Below are 11501 nucleotides of genomic sequence, written 5' to 3' on the forward strand. Positions count from 1 at the left end.
CTCAAATGGATATATAGGGTAAGATGAATTCAATCGGCCATTGTGTGTGGACGACATGACTGTGCAACTTTCTGCGTATCCATGGGACACTGGCCCTATAAAGCTGCTAGCCTCTTAGTCTCGGGGTCAAGTCCCTGCTCCGCTGTGTGGGTACAACTTGGACCCAAGCCTCGAAGCTTGTAAATAAACCCGTGTGTTTTGCATCGGTGTCAGCTCTCGGGGGTGACAAAATTCCACAGGGCCCCCCCCGTTGGTGGGTGGGGGAGTGGTGCTTTTCGGATTGCAATCTTTGGGGAAACACTGCTCTCTCAATTTTCTCCACTCAGTTCCTCCCCCCTTATGATCTTTCACTGTTTCTTAATTCGAATAAGAGTGAAACCGTATGTATAATTCTTTCTCCAGTGGATTATTTATTCAGGTATAATACCCTCAGTTCCATGTCCATGAAATGGTAGGTATTCATCCTTGCAGATGGCTAAATAATAATACTTTATATATATAGACCACATCTTCTTTTTTTAAATTTTTTTATAATTTTAAAATAATTTTATTTTGATTGTCACACACACACACAGAGAGAGAGGCAGAGATATAGGCAGAGGGAGAGGCAGGCTCATGCACCGGGAGCCGATGTGGGATTCGCTCCCGGGCTCCAGGATCGCGCCCTGGGCCAAAGGCAGGCGCCAAACCGCTGCGCAACCCAGGGATCCCAGGATCACATCTTCTTTATCCATTCATCTGTTGCAGGACAATCAAGGCTCTTCCCACAGTTTGGCTAATAACATAGCCGTTAGAGAACATTTGGGGTGCAAGTGTCGGTCATTGCCACTTACATCTGTGTCTTTGGGCGTAAATAACAGCAGTGACAATTGGTGGGTTGTTAGTATAGCTCACCATTCCAGCTTTTTGAGGCCCCTCCCCACCCCTGTATTTTTCCAAGAGTGCTGCTCCAGTTCACATTCCCTCCAACAATGCAAGAGTTGTTCCTTTCTACACATCCCTCTCCACATTGGTCTTTCCCGTCTTGTTTAATTTCCCCCATTCTCCAATGGTGTGAGGTGGTATCGCATTGTGGGTTTGATTTATATCTCCCTGATGAATAGTGACGTACTGGGAGCAGTTGTCATGTGCTTGCTTGCTGCCTCTGTGTAGGTCTTCTTTGGGAGAAACAGGCTGGCACCTTTAAGTTGGAAGTAGAATGGCATCTCAAGGGCGTGTGATTTCTGTCATGGCCACATACCAGAAGGCTCTTGAGTATGTGTGTGTGTGCGTTTGCCTGTGCTGTTGGAGGAGAGGCCGTTGGATAGAATTTGAAGCAGATCCTTGCATCTTTATAGGTCTATATCTAGTTCTCTCTCTTTCTGCACAAATCATATTTCTAACATTGTCTCTATCTCTATAGGGAGATCTATATATGGACGTATAGAGATTTAGATATAGAAATATTTATTTTGCATATTTAATATAAATCTATAGTTCTGTTTATAGATAATTATTATATTATCAGTATACATTGATAATAATATATTAAGTGGAAACATAGTGTTATGTTTATATTGTTTGTTTTATTAAACATCTCTTCATGTTTCCTGGGATCATCTATCAGTAGATCTATTCACTATATATCTACCTAGCTAGCTAGCTAGCATATCCCAGGAAGAGAGAAACCAGATCGAACAGACAGGAATGTCCCCCTGCGGAATTGTCATGCAAGAAGATAGGCAAAAATCTTCTGTCATTTCCTGATGTGCCGATGCAATTAACTCAGAGATGTTACCTGTGATGTACTGTGGGCCAGGCGCCAGTGGTCAAGAGAGAATATTGAGACATTTTCCATGCAAAAAGGTGTTTTTTATTAAAAAGTATGGGACAGGACCCCGGGGCCTGAAGAGCTTCATCAGGATCATGAGGAAGTTTGGTTATAAACTTAAGTTGCCGGTGGGGTGGGGGGATCTCGAGATAATAGAATTTCCAAAAGGATTTTACAGGTGAAGTTTTACAGGATCCTGGGGGTCTGGCTCTCAGCAACAAATGTTGCTTTTGGCCTCTAGCTAAGCATTAAACATTCAGGCAGCTGTGAATTCTTTGAAGGAATGTCCCACTCTGTGGGTTTCAAAGTATTTGTTCATGGACTGCAAGTTTGTTAGGAAATGTAATGGTAGGATACCTGCGTGGCTCAGTGGTTGAGCATCTGCCTTTGGCTAGGGCATGATCGGGGTTCTTAGGATGGGGTCCCCAATTGGGCTACCCCGAGGGAGCCTGCTTCTCCCTTTGTCTCTGTCTCTTGCCCTGTTTCTTTCTTTCTTTCTTTCTCCTCTCTTCTCTCTCTCCCTCTCTGTTGTGTGTGGCTCTCATGAGTAATAAACAAAATCTTTTTTTTTTAAAAAAAGCAGATGTAATTTTAAGCTATTTGTCTTTGCCTTAGTTCCCCATATCACGTGGTCTTCTCTCCCTTCCCCTCCCCCCTTTCCCCCCCCCCCCCCCCCCCTCCCCCTTTCCCCTCCCCTACCCCAATGCATCTCTTGGTTCATTGGCCTTGGGTGGTGAAGAATCCAAAGGATATGCGGCAGGAGGAGAGTGAGATGGGATTAGCAATGAAGTAATTTCCCAGGGAGCTTGGGTAAGAGAAGTGCAAGCAGCGAATGAAAGTGAGAAAGTCAGGTTCTTGTCTCACAGAGTCGAAGAATGAATCTGGTGGATCAAAGAAGAGTAAGTAAAGCGACAGGGGTTTATGTAAGCAAGATACCGAGAAAGCTCTCAGAGTGGGAGGGGCCCAGGCTGGATTGGCCCACATGGGCCTCCACAACCATTTATCATTTAGAACTGACCAGGGAGCTTGTGGCCTTCTCATTCTGGGATGTCTGGTTTGGATAAGGACTAGTGATAACATCTTCTTAACGTTTACTTCTTTTTAAGAGTCTGGTTATTCTTTGTTGGGCAACAGAGAAAACTGTCCTAAAAAAGCCCTCTCTACCCTACCTGGGACAGGGGTGGTCTCGTTTGTTCTTATTACTGGTTTCAGATTCTCAGCATCCTTAGGATCTTGTGAGCCTGGAATCTGTAGCCCCCTACCTATTTCTCCTACCCTAGACTCCTCCTGTCCCTCAGTACAAGAACGGAGAGATGTGGCTCTGACAAAAGGTGCACTAAGAACCAATTGTCACATTTGTTTCAATTAACCCTCCGCACGATTTGTGAGACCCCATTTCTTCGAGAACTCCTTTTTTTCCCTCCTTTTGTTTTGGATGGCAAATGCAAGCTCTGTGACTGACCTACACGATCAATGACTCGTAACAGTTCAACTCTGTGGAGAGAACCCAAGGGTCCGCTGGAAGTATGAAGAGAACTGTGGACTTTCTTGTTTGCCCTCAGAATCAGCATTAAGGACTACAGGTAGTCCTCTGGGACATAGATCGAAACCCTGGGGACGGAGCCTGTCCTCTGTACCTGCCATATATAAGGCCAATGACTTCTTTTGGCAAGCGGATGGTGTTGGAATAAAGAGGAGCAATCTCTGTATGCTGGGTCTGTTTTCAGGTCACTGATTCAACTTAGGGAACTGGTTCTCTGAACATCTGAAAACGTATCCTAGTTATTTGAAAAGGAGTAGTAAGATAGATCATGAGTTCAGAATTGAGAAAATAATTAAATCATGTGAGGACAGTAGAGGTGATGATCCCGGAAGTGGGTTTCTTGCAATTTAACACTACCTCACTTATAGCTTGCATATTCTAAACATAAAACAGAAAGGGAAGGAACGCATGTGCTCGAGGCATCAATTTCATCTATAAACAGGAAATAATACCGCCTGTCCCACAACACTGTCGCCAGGACTAGAAGTATGGCTGTTGATTAAGACTTGCTAGGTCCAGTCACCAATAAAATGTAAAAACAACACACTTATTAATAAAGCAAATACAATATAGATGCAACATACATTATTATTTATTTGTTTATTTATATATATTAATTTATTTATTTATTTGAGAGAGCGAGAACAGAGGGAGAGAGAGGCATAGACAGAGACAGAGGGTGAAGCAGGCTCCATGCCAGGGAGCCTATGTGGGACACCCTCCTGCATCTCCAGCATCCCACAACTGGCTTAAGGCAGCGTTAAATCGCTGGGCCACCGCGCTGCCCTGCAATATACTTGTTAAAAATCAATTTTTATATATTATTCATGAGAGGGAGAGAGAGAGAGAGCGATAGAGAGAGAGGCAGAGAGACAGAGACACAGGCAGAGGGAGAGGCAGGCTCCATGCAGGGAGCCCGAATAAGTGGAACTCCATCCCCTGGTTCTCCTGGATCACGCCCTGGTAAGAAGGCAGTGCTAAACGGCTGAGCGCACCCAGCTGCCCATTTTCAATTCATCTTAAACACACAATAGACTTCTTTCTAGCAAAGTTTTATGCGAGTTGGTGGACTTATCAATTAAAGCGTAGGGTATTGATCCCAACTGCCCTAAGGTGCATGTCATAGCCATCCAGGTGCAAGCCTGGAAACCACCGAGCTTGTCTGAGGCCACATCCACAGCTATGGGAACCAAGTGCCAGAGGCAGTCACGATTTACAGATCAGAAACCCAGTTCCTCTCCTGAACATACTGAGTCAGGGAATTGGTTTATCTCAGGCAGGGTGAAAAAAGCTTACACTATCAGGAGTTTCACTCATCCCGAGAAAAATGCTAGCGTTTTTTTGTCAGTTCTTTTTTCTCATGTGTTTGGCTATTTCTCTTGTCCTCATTGCCCTACTTCCTTTTGGTAATTAGTTTTATGAGAAAGAAACCGCTTCACATGTTAGATAATGATAATCATCTAGAAACTCAGGTTAACAAAATATTTACTAGCAGTGTGGATATGTGTGATTCACAGTTGCTTTGAAGCCTGCAGAAATTTTGTTTGCACAAATTAATACCAACTTTAATAACAGCCTTTAACTGTACACTGCTAAAAATATGTCCCTGTCAGAGGGCAAGAACAGCCGAAGAGTATGGTCCCCAAGTCACCTGTCCCCACCAAATGGACGCCTAGCTAACTTTTCAAAATCATCCTAAAGCCTATGAATTCGGCCTGAGATTTAAAGAGAGAACAGCTGGGAATGGCTACAGTGAGAAGAGTTCGCATTTCTATCAATGGCGGTTTTCCCACTGGGCCTCACTTGGACCTGGTGACTGTGGTATTTTCCCACCTGGGCCTCAGCCAGACCTGGTGACTCTAGTCTCCAACCCTGGGCCTCACCGGGCCTAGTGACTCTGGTCCCCATCCCGCCTCATGTGGACCTGGGCGACTGTAGTCCCCCCACCTTGCTTCACCTGGACCTGGTGACTGTGGTCCCCACCTGGGCCTCACCCCGTTTAAACCTGTTGACTGGCTCCTCAGCTACCAATGACTAGGATCCAGAATGGACCCTTATTTGCTACTGACACCAGACATCCCCAGGGTCTCACTTGTTCCTGGTGACTATGGGTCCCATGTCTGGCTGACCCTGACTCATCCTTGGCTCTGATCGGTAATGGTCTCCCCTATCGTGAGTGTGATTGTCTAAGGTCCCTTCTGGGCCTCACCTGATGGTACTGGGGGCACGATATAGAGCCCCTTTAAGCCAGTAGGTTCTCTGAGTCCTCCTGCAACGGTGCTGCATCCAAACACATCCAAAATGACGGCGCATGAATACCTTCCGTGTCATACATAGCATCCGGGTGCTCCCCGTGGCAGTCCCCATCCGCTGACCGGGTCAGAGACAACCCCATAGCCCTGAGGGGCACAGGCAGGGCCTGAAACATCACACATGGGCCCCTCACTGCCTGTTCTTTTGCTCGCCTACCTGCAGTCCAACCTTCCCCAGCCACTGATCCAAGACACGCCATCACCGCTGGGATCACAGAGCGCTCCCACCCCGGTACAGGACACACGGCGGAGGACCCAGGAGGCTCTGGCGATGCAGATTGATGCTCTGATGCTCGGGGTGATGTCACCCAGCCCCAGGAGAGATAGAAGGTTTCTCTGAATATTCCCACAAACACAACGACCGAGGGAGAAAGCAATGAGTGACTTCATCAAATTAAAAACCTGATGCCAGGAAGAAGCAAGAGAGTGCGACCACACTCCCCACCCTGAGGGCAAGGATGCGTGAATATCCTGAGGGGGGCTCTGGTGGAAGCACCAGGACTCCTCCCGCATTCCAGTGCCTGAAGAGCAAAACCTGCTCACTGGCAATGGGGACCCAGCAGGCCCTGACTGTCCTCCCCAGCACCACAATTGGTGTGGCGGGGGGGGGTGTCCATCCCCTGTCGTGGGTCCAATGCATCTAGGACGAGCTGAGAGGTTCATGGATTGGGTCACCCTGCATAAGCACAGGCTTACATGGGAGCGGGGGTTCCGGGGATGCTGCCGTTCTCGACTGCACCTCCTTCCTGGACAGGGCCTTAGGGGTGCCGCCCTCACCCCAAGGGGCTGTGAAGGGCTGCCGGAAGCTGCTCACGGTCATCTCATTGGGTCAGGTGTTTTTGGACCCCAGCCCGGAGAGCCAGTGCCCCCACCCAGACCCACAGGCCCCAGAGTGGCCCCCAGGGAGCAGCATCAGCCGGCCACTCACCTGTGACCTGCCGCTGTGTGCGCGCCACCTCTTTATGCACCGGGTTACTGGGAGAGTGGGAGAGTTGGGACTGGGGAGAGTTGGGTAACTGTGGGCGAGTGGGGGTACAGAGGAGAGTGGGAGTACTGATCTAACTTGGGGAAGAGCAGGAGAGTCAGGTCGACTGTGCGCCAGATCCAGAGCACGAGTGCTTCCGAGCTCTGCAGACGCACAGTGAGCGCCAAGCAGCAGTGGAACCAGGGGTCACAGTACCGCCCACAGTGGGGGTCCCGCATCATGACTGTGGGCAGAGCGGGGGTACAATCGATCACTTAGCCCTTCACCCGAAGGCGGAGGGTCCCGGGGGAGGGTCTGTCCCCCGCACGCCAGGCTGGGGAGGGGATGCAGGCACCCTCCCTCATCCTCAGTTCCTCCATCCATGCCCTGTAGTCCTCCCACCATCTAGGTAACTGGGGGTCACGATGTCCTCCGACCCCCAGAGTTCACAGCATGGGGTTTGCACTTAACAATTCGAGGGCACTTGTCGTGGTTTCAGTCGTTCCACGTCGACTCTTAGTTTGCTCAGGTCAGGATCTGAGGTTGTGGCGTGGAGCCTTGCGTGGGCTACAGGCTCAGTTTGGGTAGGATCCGCTCCGGTTCCCCCACTCCCTCATGTCCCCTCCTACTGCAACCCTTTCTCAGTAAATCTCTAAAAATTACATGAAGCACACGTGAGCATTTTATCCCCTCTGCAGAGGTGCCTTCGTGTGTGTAACGACATGTAAATGCCTTCAAACCGGCCCCACCGGGAGTCCTACCAGAACCCCTTTTCCTTGATATTATATTGAAGTACAGTCAACACACAACGTGACCAGTAGTTATCAGGGCTACAATCTAGTCACTTGACAATTCTTGCCTTATTCAGCTCCCCCCACGAGAAGCGGCGACACCGTTCTGTCCCCGTACAAAGTTGTCACAACAGTACTACTCCATTCCTAGGCTGTACTTCCTAAATTTTCTGTGACATTATTTTATTTATGATCCAGAACGCTTAAAAGCTGTTCCTATCGTTCATCTACATTGCCCATGTCCTACCCACCGCCCCTCTGTCCCATCAGTCAGCAGGATCCATCACATTAACCAAGAAAGACATGGGGGGGGGCACCCCGGGGTTCAGCGGTTTAAGGCCTGCCTTCAGCCCAGGGCGTGATCCTGGAGTCCCGGGATCGAGTCCCACGTGCGAGTTTCTCCTACAACGAGCCGCCTTCTCCCTCGCCATTTCCTCTGCCTTTCTCTCTCTGCCGCTCTCTTCTGTAGTCTCTCAAGGATTATATAAAATAAAAACTTTAAAAAAAGAAAAATGAAGAAAGACAAAAAGCATACGATCCTCTCAAAAGTTGCAGAAAAAGCATTTGACAAAGTACAACTTCAAAAGGCCTAGTGGGTTTTTTGAGGAAATGTCTATCAACAGAATAAAGTTCCACTAGAATGCCCGCAGCTGACATCCTCTTCAGTGTAAAACCTAAATCGACCTCCCCTCCGAGCAGGAAGAAGCCAAGGAGGTCCCCCTCGACTGTGCAGAAGTCCCTAATGTAGTCAACAGACAGGAACCAGCAAAGGTTCCACTCCTGGAAAGGGTGACGTCACACTGTCCCTATTTGTTGAAGACGCGTCTAGAAACAGGTAAACCCGAGAGCCCCCACCAAAACCTGTTAGAACCTAATGATTGAATTCAGTAAATTCATGGGACACCACCTGAACCATACGAGAGCTCAGTAGCCTTGCTTCGTCCTGACAATGAGCACTCAGGAACGAAATGGAAGGACGTGACCCTCCTTCTCAGGACATCACAGAGACTAAATAATGATACTTAACGAAGAGCACAATACTTGTGCACTGAGGCCATACCAGGCTCTGGGAGGGGCGTCCTGGTTCGTGTGGTGGAAAGCCCCTCTTGTGAAAAATGTCCACAAGTTCCTGATGCCACCCTCGTTTCATGTCATTCCTATCAATAACAAGGTGGTAGAATCCTAGAAGTAGGAAAAAAAAAATAAACCCCTAACATCCTTACAGCCCCACAAATGACCCCCGGACAGCAAATCATGTATTGGAAAAGCAGGACAGAGTGGGGCGCAGCACTTTTCTATTTCGAAGAGTCCACAGGGGAGACACAGATAAGCAGTGTGGATTATCTCGGCTCCCTGCTGGCTCTGTCAGTTAAGCATCCGACTCCTGAACCTCACCTCAGGTCAGATCTCGGGGTCGTGAGTTCTAGCCCTGGCTGGCCAGGCACGAGGCGTGGCGCCAACTTTAAAAAGAAAAAACCCCCCCCCAAAAAAACCAAAAAGGGGGTTGGTTCCAGCATAAGCTGAGGAGCAAGAACAGGAGTCCAAAGAAAAATGTGCTCTGATACAACTGATTTTGTTTAACATTTAATTTAAACCCAATTAAATAATGTATAGGTTATTATTCTTTCAGATGTAGAATTCAGGGTTTCACCAGTTGGAGAGAACACATGCCGTGACATCACCTACCGTCCTTCGTCCCATCCCCCCATAACCCTCCCCCGCTCCCCTCCAGCGACCCTCAGATTGTTTCCAATGATTCAGATCTGTATTTCCTAGCATCTGTTTTCATCTTATTCCGTTTTTCCTTCCCTTCACAGATTTCATCGCTTGCTTCTTTAATTCCACCTATGAATGACACCATAGGGTCATTGTCCTTTTCCCGACTGACTTATTTCACTGACAGGATCCCTCTACGTTGTATCCGCGTCATTGCAAATGGCAAGATTCCTTCTCTTTGATAGCAGTACCATTCCTCTCTCTAGAACCATCACCTATCTCCCACTCTATCCATCATCTGTCTGAAAGCCACCGAGGGCTCCTCCACAGTGTGGCTACTGTGGACCCGGCTGCTGTGGACATCGGGGCGCAGGTGTCCCGCTGGCCTTTCAATTGCATCTGTAACTTCAGAGGAGCTCCAGGCCATGCACCTGCCGGTCGCAAGGGCAGCTCTATCGGTAAGTTCCTCAGGAGCCTTGGCACTGTTTCCAGGGCAGCTGCACCAGCCCGCAGTCCGCCGCCCACAGTGGAAAGGGTTGAGTGATCTTGGCGACACGATACAAGACTGTCCACATTTCAGTTCGCAATCCTGTGGCTCCATTCCTTGTCCTAAGTATTTTCTGGGAAGCCTGTGTTGTGCTCCATTTCAGCACGGACCGTTTTCCGAGGGGGGGGAAGGCTTCATAGTAATGGAACCCTAGTCTCACGGGGGCCAAAGTGTCCGGTAGAGGCCCCAGAGACCTCAGTAACCCCAGAAAAAAAACAGGCAGATGCAACTAGCAAGAGGGTTATTTTTTTATACTGTCACAGAAAGAGAGAGAGAGAGAGAGAGAGCAAAGACATAGCAGAGGGAGAAGCAGGCTCCATGCACTGGAGCCCGCGATGTGAGACTCGATCCTGGGTCTCCAAGATCATGCCTGGCTAAAGGCAGGCACTTAAACCGCTGCGCCACCCAGGGATCCCTAGCAAGAGGGTTTTATTGAACGTTTGCGCAAACGGGGCCGTTGGCCTCAAAGAGGAAGAGCCCATATTGGCATTACAGGCAATCCTTTAAAGGCAAACGCGGATAGCATAGCATTTCGGGTAAACAAGGATTGAATTCTTTGAAGGTCAACATGAAACATGTTCAGGGACTTTCCGTCAGGGCGTGGGGGGGGATGGTTTTCTTATCTCGGAAAACCACAGAATGTATTTTCGTTGAGCTTAAATTCCGGGAAGGCGCCTGGATGTGCTGCCTACTGGTTAGAGGCGTGTCCTAAATTTTATCCCCCGGGGGTTTGGGGGGTGGGGTTGGGTTTCTTCAATAGGTCTCAGCCGGGAGCCCTGGAAGGAGGCAGGTCCCTGCCCTGGCGATGGGGACTCCGCCTCCCTCCCCGCCTCCTTCAGCGCCTGAGCCCAGGCCCAAGTCAGGGGCCTGTGAACACTTTAGGCCTCCTCCGCCGCCAGCAGTAACAGGAGCCCAGTCGTGTGCTCTGGCTGCCTGAGAGGATGGTGCCGCGACCATGCAGACTAGGAGCCCCCGGCCTCCCTCGGACCCTCAGGTAGGCTTCAGGACCATGTGGAGCCGTGTCCTCGCTGACATGAAGCCTGGTCTCCTCAGGACCCACGGTGAGACTTTCAGGAAGATGTGGGGCCCTTCCTCGCTGACAGGAGCCCCAAGCCTCCTCAGGACCCGCGTGATTTTTCGGGAAGATGTAGGGTCACGTCCATGCTGACAGGAGCCCCCCCGGCCTTCCTCAGGGACCCACGGTTAGTTTTTATCAGGATGTTCGTTGGGGCCGGTCAACACTGATAGGAGCCCGGGCCTTCCAGACCGGCGTAGCTTCAGTCCCCATTGTGGGGCCGCGTCCACGGTGACGAACCTGGCCTCCTCATTACCCGCAGGGAGGTGCTTCTGGAGGTGTGAGGATAGTCCACAGGACAGGACCCCCCTCGTCCTCAGAACCTGCTGTCTATGACTCAGGAAGACAATGGGGCCCGTCTGCCAATGACAGGAGTCCGGCTTCCTCAGGACCTGCTGGAGGACGCCTGGAGGCCGCTGTCTGGAGTCACATTCACCTCAGTCAGCAGCAACTCAGACGACAAAGGTAAGTGAATGGAGGAAAATTGAGATAGGGTTAGGGTTTAGGGGGAGCAATATGTGTTAGCGTGAAATTAATTATATGGATTAGTGATTCATGGTTTATGTTTTCGAGTTCCTGTATAGGGTGAGAGATGGGGGAAGGTCAAGAGTTAGGAGTAAGGTAACGGATATGGGATTAGGAAACTGAGTTAGGGAATGGATAAGGTGATGTACTGATAGGTTATAGGGTTTAAGGGTAAGGTATGGGGAGGAATACGTTTAGAGATAGAGCGGGGGATGGGG

The 11501-nt window shown here is 49.5% G+C and overlaps 1 pseudogene; it reads left to right on the forward strand.

Moving 5' to 3' along the window:
• Positions 1–11231, forward strand: part of LOC121477397 — a 115530-nt pseudogene extending 104299 nt beyond the window's left edge.
• Positions 11232–11501: the final 270 nt, after the last annotated feature.

The sequence above is a fragment of the Vulpes lagopus genome, chromosome 17 (assembly GCF_018345385.1).
Source record: "Vulpes lagopus strain Blue_001 chromosome 17, ASM1834538v1, whole genome shotgun sequence".
NCBI classification, from domain to species: Eukaryota; Metazoa; Chordata; class Mammalia; order Carnivora; family Canidae; genus Vulpes; species Vulpes lagopus.